Source organism: Hipposideros armiger, unplaced genomic scaffold, assembly GCF_001890085.2.
Source record: "Hipposideros armiger isolate ML-2016 unplaced genomic scaffold, ASM189008v1 scaffold_640, whole genome shotgun sequence".
Lineage (NCBI taxonomy): Eukaryota > Metazoa > Chordata > Mammalia > Chiroptera > Hipposideridae > Hipposideros > Hipposideros armiger.
The window spans coordinates 606,074-616,945 of record NW_017731990.1 but is presented as its reverse complement, the minus strand read 5'-3'; positions in this window follow the sequence as shown (position 1 = coordinate 616,945).

The window sequence follows — 10,872 nt, the reverse complement described above, 5'->3', positions numbered from 1 at the left end:
ACTCAATCTCTATGTGCCTCAGTGAGCCAATGTGTAAATTTAAGAGAATAGTGTTGATAATATCAAAATGAAAAAAGCACCAGAGCACCTAGCTCCGTACCTGGCATACATTCGCTACTCATCTTGGTCACTTTCCCACAACCAAAGGCCCATTCCCTTGTTCGTAAGGACCCTGACTAGCATGGAGGGAAGATGCTCACAAACTCATTCTCATGCAGATGTTAATACCCAATAACAGTTTTTTTATCTGTTTCTCTCCCCAACAATATTTGTGTTCCACTCAGCAAGGTTGACTCCATAGCAAAAAGTCCTAGTTCTTTTTCTATGGGTTTCATGCTATGTGGTCATATTGGCAAGGGTAAGAGGGCCTTCCCTAGGTAGGGCACATCGCCTGTGCCAACCCCATGGAACAAGCAAACCAGGGCTATGTGTGGGTTACCATGCCCTCATCCCCACTTTACATGGTGCAGCCATAATTCATTCACATAGAAGAGGCTAACAGGAAACATCACATAAAACTTTGAAAGCAAAATCTTAGACAAAGCAAACTCTATTGACTCTTGGAGACAGATCAAAAATTCATTAACTCAGAGAAGAATGAAAGTCTATTTATACAGTTCTTCAACCAGATTCACTTTAATAAACGTGTGAAAGTCCGGCTTTGAAACAGCTAACTGGCTGGGATGTGTGCTCTTTCAAGACTCGCTGCTTTCACATCTCTCTCCTCTTCTCTCTACCTGGAAAGCTCTTATCGCTCCTTCTGCACCTGGCAAAATCATCCTCATCTTTGAAGGCCTAACTCAACTGTTAGCTTTTCTGTAAAGCTTTTCAAAATCTCCATCCAACCATCCTACAAAATTAGTCACACAATTCTTTATCTCTTAGTGCTTTGTTCCTACCTTTGGAATATGGCTTACCACTGTTTAGTCACACATCACACTGTAGTACAATGAGTGGTTTGTGCTCTGTCTCCCACACCAGACTGAGCAATTAAAGGGCAGGAGCCCTGCTGTCTTCCCGTGTGCATTCCTGGTGTCATGCACTGTGCTTGGCATACAGTGTACCCTCAGTGAATGTTAGTGGAATTGAATTCAGTAACATTCAGGAAGCACTAAATCTCCTCGAGCCTCAGTTTCCTCCTTTATAAAAAGTGACAAAGATATCTGCAACAAAAGGTCAGTGTTCAGATCCAGTGACACGTCAGGTATGAAACATGATCTTGCACCCAGCGTAGACAGACCCTTGTACAAAATTACTAGGAGCTGATTAAATTCACCCCTTTAGTAACAATTATTTAGCTACTGTGTCCTCAGTGTATTTCAGTAAACAGGATAGGCAATGACCCTAATCTCATGGGGTTTATGTCTCAGAGAGAAAAGATAGCTGATGGCTAGTAAATAAATAAATACAGCAGAAATATGAGTGATAAACACGCTGAAGAAAATTAAACAGGATGTTGATACAGAAAGTTATTTAGGTAAGGGAGGCGGTAGGGAAGGCTTCTCAGAGGAGGTCATGTTTAAGCTGGAGTGCACATGAGCATGAGGAGCCCTGTGAAGATCTGGGAGAAGGGCACTTAGGGCTCTGCAACGCCAAGTGCAAAGTCCCTGAGGCAGGTACAAGACAGAAGGACTTGAGAGAAAAATGAAGTAAGCATTATGGGAGCATTGTGCCTTAAGGGAGGAGTGGAGAGGATGCAGTTGGAGATGTAGGCAAGGGGTAGATAATGTGGGGACTTAAGAACACTAGGACTTAATAAAACTGGGATAAGGAATTCACATTTTCTTCAAAATGCAATGAAAAACCATTTAGCGGTTCTTAACCAGGGTAGTGACATAAAGTGACTTGTTTTTAAAAGTTTATTCTAAGCATTGTGTAGAGAATGGGGTGTAGGGGCAAGAATGGAGGCAGGAAGACCAGTTACTCCTAACTGTATAGTATAGGAAAGAGATGCTAACTTGACCTCGGCTGATGGAAGTGAAGATGGAGAGGAGGGGATCCGAATACGTTTCAGTGATAGAACCAAGAGGAGTTACTGATGGAAAATGAGGGAAAGCAAGGTACCAAGCATGATGCAGAGATTTTGACTTAAGCTTCTGGGTGAGATTAAGTTTGAAAGTACATAAAATATTTTTAAACAATTAGTGGTAGGTATACTTCCTGCTAAGTACAATGAAAAACCCTGGACGTTATTTAAAAATCAAATATAAGAAGACTAAAAGGTAGAGTGAAGAAGGCAGATTGACTAGGGAATTTTGGACCCAAAGTGGTAAACACTCTGGGCTGTCTTTTAGCCTCATAGATCCCAAACGTGGTTCTAAAGGGGCCAGCAGCCTGGAAACACCGACGGACACGTACCAAAACAAGCCCCCTATCAGTCTGCTCTCTCTAGACAAAGGACCAGGAAAGAAGCAAGGCAGAAACTTTTAGATAATAGCTGTTCCACTCCAGACAAACATCACAGAAAAATCTGTGGCTTCACTCTCATTCACATTAGCAAAATCCAAGCAGGAGTCCTTAGGCTCCCACCCTCACAAGGCTCTACTGAGGAGCTTCAACACCCAAGGAAGCTGTGTAAGAAAAGCCAAGTAGGGAGCCAGGGGTTTTATCTCCACTGGCCAGTAACTAGCACGCCAACCCCTCATGATATCAATGGAGACCACATGGGACAAGTGGACTTCTATCCCCACCCAGGAGTGATAGGATGCCCATTCCCCTCCCAGATGGGGTGGCATCAAAGGAGGACTAACAGAGAGTCAGGACTTTATAACATTGCCTGATGTGGTTCTAAATGTATGTAGAGAAAATAGTTAAGACTTATTTATAAATGGGGAGGTAAAGGGGCATAAAGAGAGGTAAAGTTTCTTTACATCACTCAAACTGGTAAAATGACACCACTGTAAATTGTGGTAAGTTATGTACATATAATATAAAACTAAGAGCAATCAATAAAAAAAGCTATATTAAAAGATATACTTTTTTAAAAAGATAAATAAATCAAAATGGAATTTAAAATATGTTCCAGTAACACACAAAAAGGCAAAAAAAAAAAGAAATGAAAAAACAATAAGAACAGAAAACAAACAAAAAAATGGCAGACATAATACTTACAATAAATATAGTCTAAATATGCAAATTAAAAGATAGAGACCAACAGATTGAATTACCAAACATGACCTAACTATATGCTGTCTACAAGAACTCACTTTGAATATAATGATACAAGAAGGTTGAAAGTAAAATGAAGGGAAAAGAGCATATCATGCAAACATTAATCAAAGGAAAGCAGGAATGGTTATATTAATATTAAGTAGATTTCAGTACAAAGAAACTTACTAGAAACAAGATGGGACATTACACAATGATAAAGGAATTAATCCACCAAGAAGACATAGCAATCCTAAATCTGTATGTACCAAACAGCAGAGCTGCAAGGTGTGTGAAGCAAAAACTGAGAGAACTGAAATGAGAAAAAGACAAACCTACAATTATAGTTGGAGACTTCAACACTCCTCTTTCAATAACTGACAGAACAACTAGACAAAAAAAATCAGCAAAGATACAGAAGAACTCAACACCATCAACCAACAGGTTGGCATTTATAAAATATTCCACCCACAACAGCAGAATCCATAGTTTTTTCAAGTGCCCATAAATCATATACTATATCCTGGGCTATAAAACAAATCTCAACAAATTTAAAATAATTGAAATTATTTCAAGTATAAGAATATATGACAAACAAATCTATGCACACATGTGAAAACTTAGAAGAAATGGATCAATACCTCTTCTAATCTGTCTTTTCCATTCATTTTGGAATTACCATTCCAAATTACCATTATCATTCAATATGAAATAATTTGTTAATATTTGAATTTTTTAATTTGTAAATCTCTAGGCCCAGATTGTTTCACTAGAGAATTTAATCTAATGTTTGAAGAATTAGTACCAATTGTACACAATCTCTTCCAGAAAATAAAAGATAACATTTCCCAATTCATTTTATGAAGCTAATATTACCCTGGCACCAAAACCAAAGTATCAAAAAAGAAAACTACAAACCAATATCCCTCATGAATATAGAGTAAAAAGATCCTTAACAAAATATTAGCAAATAAAATTCAGTATTATATAAAACAAATTCTATACCATGACCCAATTAGGTTTATTCCAGGGATGCAAAGCTAGTTTCATATTTGAATATAAATCAATGTAACCCACCATATTAAAAAGCTAATAAAAAAATCACATGATCTTATCAATAGTACAGAAAAAGTATTTGAAAAAATTTAACATCCATTCTTGATTTTTTTTAAAACTCTGAGAAAAACAGAAACAGAGGGAACTTTCTACAACTTCATATCAAAAACAAAACAAAAATCTACAACCAGCATTATACTTAATGGCGAAAGACTGCTTTCTTCCTAAGATTGGGGGCAGGCAAGGATGTTCACTCTCACCACTCTTATTTAGCATAATTCTGGGAGATCTGGCCAGTGCAATTAGCCAGAGCAATTTTCACAAAACTTAACTCAAGATAGATCATAGGTCTAAACGTAGAACACAAAATTTCCAAAGCTGAAATGCAAAGAGAAAAAGGAATGGAAAAGAGATTAGAATATTCAAGAACTGAGGGACAACTACAAAAGGTATAACATACATGTAATAAGAATACCAGAAGAAGAACGAAGAAATATTTGAAGCAATAATGACTGATAATTTCCACCCAAATTAATGATAGACTTCTATCCTTTATCCTTTATTGCACCTGGCTTCCCCTAGTCCAGAGCCTCTCAATGGCTCTAGAATGTAGACTACCTTCTGTATTAGTTTGCCAGGGCTGCCATAGCAAAGTACCATAGATTATGGGGTTTAAACAACAGAAATTTATTTTCTCACAATTCTGGAAGCTAGAAGTCCGAGATCAAGGTTCATCAGGGTTGGTGTCTTCTGAAGGACTCTCTCCTTGGCTTACAGATGGCCACTTCTTCCCTATCTTCACATGATCTTCCCTCTAATCTCTTATAAGGACAACAATCATATGGGATTATGGTACACCCTAATGACCTCATTTTAACTTAATTACCTCTTAAGGACCTTATATCTCCAAATATAGTCACATTCTGAAGTACTAGGTAGGGGTTAGGACTTCAACATACGAATTTTGTGGGGGAGCACAATTCAACCCATCCTTTCTATAACTCCCTCCACCTTCATCTTTCCAAAATTTGTGGATATCGCATTTCCTAATGCCCTGTTGCCTTTCCTTTTGCTGTTTATAATTTATTCATTTTTTTAATCCTTTACTATTATTTTAGTAGGATCTGAGAGAAGGGAAGAAAAATGAATGTGCTTAATCCCCCATCTTTATCCAAAAGTTCCTACCCAACATTTTAATTACCACCCTGAGAAGTCCTCATGCCAATGTCAGACCACAGTAATCTCTCTTAACTCCTAATTCATTTAACATAGAACCATCTTGTTTCATTTTTATTAGCCTTTTGAGACCACATATTTGTATTTTATCCACTGAATATCCAGCACAGTATTAAGTGCTCAGTATTTGATTGATACAAGTAATTTTATGAATTTATATGACCCCGTTCCTATAATTCAGATTCAATTTTTTTATTAATATTTTAATATAGTAGACCAATGAACACATTACATCATGGATTTCACAATGTACCATCTGATTACAAAGACAGCTTATGGGAGGAGGTATAAGATTTCAAATCCAAGTCCCCAAATGAAAGGCACACTGCCATCTCCTGGATCAAAGCTAATAATGCAGCCCTTAAAAAAAAGACAACAATACAGCTCCAAGCAAAAAGTAGGTCTAACAAAATTATACAATTGAGACACTGATTTCTTTCTAACAAATGTTAAGGGTAATATAATTAAAATCAATATTGATCACTATAGTAATGAAAATCTTAGTCATATACAGATAGATAGTTGACTTAACAGGATCTTTCACGTTCACATGAGGAGCCTCATCGCCTCATGTGATTTTCTAAATTTCTACCTGGCCTGGATTCAAAACTCTCTGGCAGTTAGTGTTTTTGCGTGATTGGTTAGTGAAAACTTTGTTCTGCGTTGCTCTACCAAATGCAATGACAAATCAATTGTGATGAAAAATGAGATGACAAACACATAGTACAGCCTTTGTCACATTTGAGACTGCAAGGGCTGGAGTTTACTCGACAGACTACACATCCAGTTTGGACATTTTGACTGACTTACTCTGATTATCCAATCAGGCTTTTTTGGATGGAAAAGAAGGTAAGAGGGTGAGTAAAAAGGGTAGTCAAATCTCAGATATCGATTGTAACAGACATGAAACCAAAAAAAAATATTACAAGTCAGCATTTGGGGAATTGGGCGTTTTCTGCATTCTTGTATGTTTCCTGGACTTTTTTTCCTTTTGGAAGATTCTCCCATTTTCTGGAAACACAATTTGTTTTGGTAGAGCATGTCTAAAGCAAGTGCCTTCCCACTCAGCGAAGTCCTGAGGCTTGGGGAGCTTCCGGTAAAGCCTTCTTCACAGAGAGCAGTGAACCTCTGCCAAGGCTGTGAGAGGGCAGTAACTGGTTTCTGCTTCCTATGGCATAGGCCAGCTGGTAGAGCATTCTGAACTTGAAGGGGATCCCCATGCACAGCAGCAGTGGGCTCCAGGGACAGACGCCTGTCCTCTCTCGTCCCGTAATATTCTGAAGACATCCTCACGTATTCGGTAGCGTTGTTAGACTCCCTCCTAGGGTCGCCTGTGTCTGAGAGGCTAACAGCAGGGCCTGTGCCCACACATGGGGTTAAGCAGGCCTGGGGAGGAGCAGGAGCTGGGAGAAGGGGCTACGAGATGGCCACGGCAGGGAAGCCTGCAGCAGCGTCCACGGGAGAGCTGACAGGAGCAGTCGGGATGGGTTTGTACGCGTGTAAACACTCCCGGAATGGGTGTTGCTGGGACCCAATAAAAGACTGACGTCTTCCAGTGACACAGGAGGCTCAGGCATGTTTGGGGGCATCAAAGGGATGAATGATCCCCTAGAGCTGGAGCCCCTGAGGATATTCTGGTGTTCCGTAACTCAATCTGAGTCTGCTCCTCTCTGGGTTCTCTTCCGAGTTGATTCAGTGCCAGGCACTCAGAACTCATAGCTCTGGTTCTTCCCTCAGTAATGACTGGATTGATGTTAGTGGAAGGGGAGGTTCGGTAGGATACTGTAAGGCAGCCCCCACTGCCTCCAGCCCTTCTGCAAACCAAACAGCAAGGCCGCCTGAGGCCTCGACTATGCAGAGAAAGCTCACCCTGGAGACCCACAGATACTTAAGGCAAGTTGTGAGCCTGGGACGTCGGGGTCTCCAGGCCCCACTCAGGCAAAAGTCTGAGCCTGTAAGAGGCGGACAGGCTCCATCTACCTGCCTCTTCTCCATTTCCCGTTAGATCACTCCCTTTTCACTTCTGGGTTACCCTAAACTCCACCTTGGCATGGGCTTCCCAAGGCCCGCCTTGGATTCCCTCAGAACCCCCCTCCCCGTAGGATGGGCTTTACCAGACAAAACCATCTCTGCTAACGGGCCTAATAGCTCATATGTTACTCCTTTCAAATCACAATTGTATTATTTAATAATAATTTGCCTGGGCCCGGGTAAAACATTGTGTGTCTCCAAGAGGTCTAGAATAGGCTTTTTAGGCATTGCAGCAAGCCAGAGGGAGACATATTTGACAAGGGGGCCCTCTGGCACTTCTCAGTGGCTGTATAATCCAGGGATGGAGTCGAGGACATGGTCAGGTCTATTACCAAGCAGAGCTCCCACCATGGCCAGACTGTCAGGATAACGCTGCCCTAGGTCTTGAAGGCTTTCAGGGCTAAAATCAGATCAGTAGCTGGAGAAGCAGGCTGGCATGTCAGCTGTCTCTATTTATCACTGGGTAATAAACAGATGAGTCTATTCTTTTGGTCCTCTCACCATCCTAATAAGGAACCACCTGCCCAATTATTAACGAATCACAAAAAATTCAAGGACGTTTAGCACTCACAAAAAGCTTGGTACAAAGAATAGAAAAGAGGACTGAATGTGGTGTAGTCTCTGGGATATCAAACCAATGGCTACAGAACTATGACAATGTCTTGGTCTCAACTTGGCCCTGCGCCCCTGCAAATGCACACTACTTTACCATTATTCAGGATCTGCCCTAACTTCATAGCTATAGTTTTTTGCTTTGATGTTGCAGAACATGCACATTCTATAATCCCAGTGAGAATAAATACCAGAATCACCATATTTTATTATTTAAATAGACACCATAAAGTAAACATCAAAATTATTTACTGACGATGGCAACTGGGAGGCAGGGAAAGGAAAGACACAGGTATCTCTATATGCCAGTAGCAAACAGACCTGAGTATTATACACTCTTAGCCATTTCCCACCACACACACAGGCACATGAACAAGTACATGTGAGTACACACATGCACACACACAACTCCTTCCTCTGTGTCCCAGGAAAGGCATTTCTGCACACTCCTTACTGATTTTTTGTGATATCTCTGCCTCTACAAAGTCCAGTCTGGTATTTATTTTAAATCCAGGTCCCACACACTGAAGTACTGAAGGGAGGAAGAATTCCCCTCACACACACCCTCTAAGTCCCTAGGCAGACCCGACACACTAAAAAGGGGGCTCTGCTTGGTGTAACAAGGAGCTTCGGACGTGGCGGTGGCTGGGCAAGGATTTTGAGGTGCGCTCCCCGCCTAGACACTCCCCCAGTGACCTCAGAGCCTCCGTGTGACCATGGTGCAGGGATGGCAGACAACGACAGCAGGACAGAGTGAATCAGGCTCAGAACAGAGCCCCAATAAACACTAACGTCCTTTCCCATGTGCCAGCGACACAATCCAACCACCAGTGATGGGCACAGAGGCCTGCAGGACCTGTCGGTGGTTGGCTGAATGCACTACAGAAGTCATGCAGGACCAGCCATAACACACTGTACTGACCATACTCCCTCCTTTCACCATCTCCTCCCAGGTTTCAATACTGGACAACCAGCCAAAGATTACGCCTTCATGTTTACTAGATGCACTGGAAGACTTCTACAGATACTGCTAAGAAATTAAAACTCACTTTCACTTTGATTTTTCTGTGTTTCCAGCCATGTACATGCTATTTTCTGAAGATCCAGTGGATGGCAATAATACCAAAGAAATGCCAGCTGCCAGCCTGCTTCTCCATCTGGCCTGCTTTGGTCACCATGTTTAGCCAGGACTGTAGCGTGTTAGAGACTGAGCGTCTGTCAGACTAACCTTGCTTGACACCCACCTTCGCAGGACACCCTATCTCTTGGAGCCTGTTTCTAGGATTAAATGAGATGATATATGCAAAGCCCCTGGTACAGTGCCTATCACACAAGAAAGTGGATATAAATGGCAGCTAATATTATTACTAAGCTTGTTTGAACTGTTATGACCAATAAGAGAGAGTTCCACGTGAGAAACAGAAAATTCCTATTCCTTTTTCACACTCATTTAGTATTCAAAAACCATTTGCGGGGAAGGAGCTATCGGAAGACAATCCTGTAAAACAGAAATAAGTAAATCCCCATTGATAATGAAAAGGTCTTTAATGTTCAGGCAAGTACTCTGAGCCAAACTTAAAAGGCTCTTCGTCTAGATATTTCATCTCTTTCTCAGTGCTTGAATTCATTCATTCATTTATTCAGGAAATATTTATTAACTTCATATTATGCGCCAAGAACAAGTTTTGGAAGTCATCTCTTGAAAACACATGGCATGTTTGTAACCCCACTGATATGCAGACTAACTCTAGTTGCGACTCAATCTGTACTCATCATGTCACCCACACCACCTTCAGGACAACTCGCCTGTTGTAGGACACGGATGGTCTTGCTTTGAACTTAACATTGAAACATGTGGTTTAACACAGGTCCTTCTGATTTGTGGATTTCGTTTTAAATTCAGCAGTATGTATTACATACCAGGCACTGTGCTAGGTTAGAAATACAAAAATTAAAGCCACAGCCTCTGCCTTCAAGGATCTCTGAACTTAGTAGGGGAATCAGACAGGAATCATCAACTATAATAAAGGGAGACAAACGCCATGATATTATAGAAGCCCAAGATGCAAGACACAAAGCTCACCTTGGGGACCGAGGAAGGAATCCCCAAGGAGGAGACATCTGGGCTCAGATACGAAGGATCGGAAAGAATAATCCAGGTGAATACAGAGAAACGCATGATCCAGGCAGAGAACAGCCTGGAATGAAGGAGCGTGAGAACAGGACACGATCAGGGATTTTCAGGCAGAAGGTGCTTATGGGGGCTTGGCTGTATGGAGATGGGTGACGAGGTGGGAGCCAGGTCATGAAGGGCCTTTTCTGTAGTGGCAAATAAGCCAGTTTTCTGAAACTGATGGGGAGCCACTCAAGGGTTTTAAGCAAAGGAATGACATGTGGTTTGAGTTTTAAGATCATTCTGGTAGCAGTGATGAGGGGTGATTGCTGATGGCAAAGCAGGGAACAGGGAGACCTGTTAGAAGAATACCGCAGAAATGTAGGAGATAAATAATGAGCATCTGAGCTACTAATAATGGAAAACAGGCTAACATTTAAACAAAGAAATTTAATGCAAATTCTAAAGTAAATCTTGGGATTTATACTTCTTCAGTCCCGTGCCTACACAGGTAACACAAGGTAAATACTGCAACTGTAGTAGTTCAAATATTTGTAGATTAAGAGTTAGAAGACAGGGGCTGGCCGAGTGGCGCGATGGTTAAGAACTCGCTTGGGATGCCAGAGGGCCCCGGTTCGGATCCCACATAGGAGGGCCAGTGACACTGCCCTCTACAG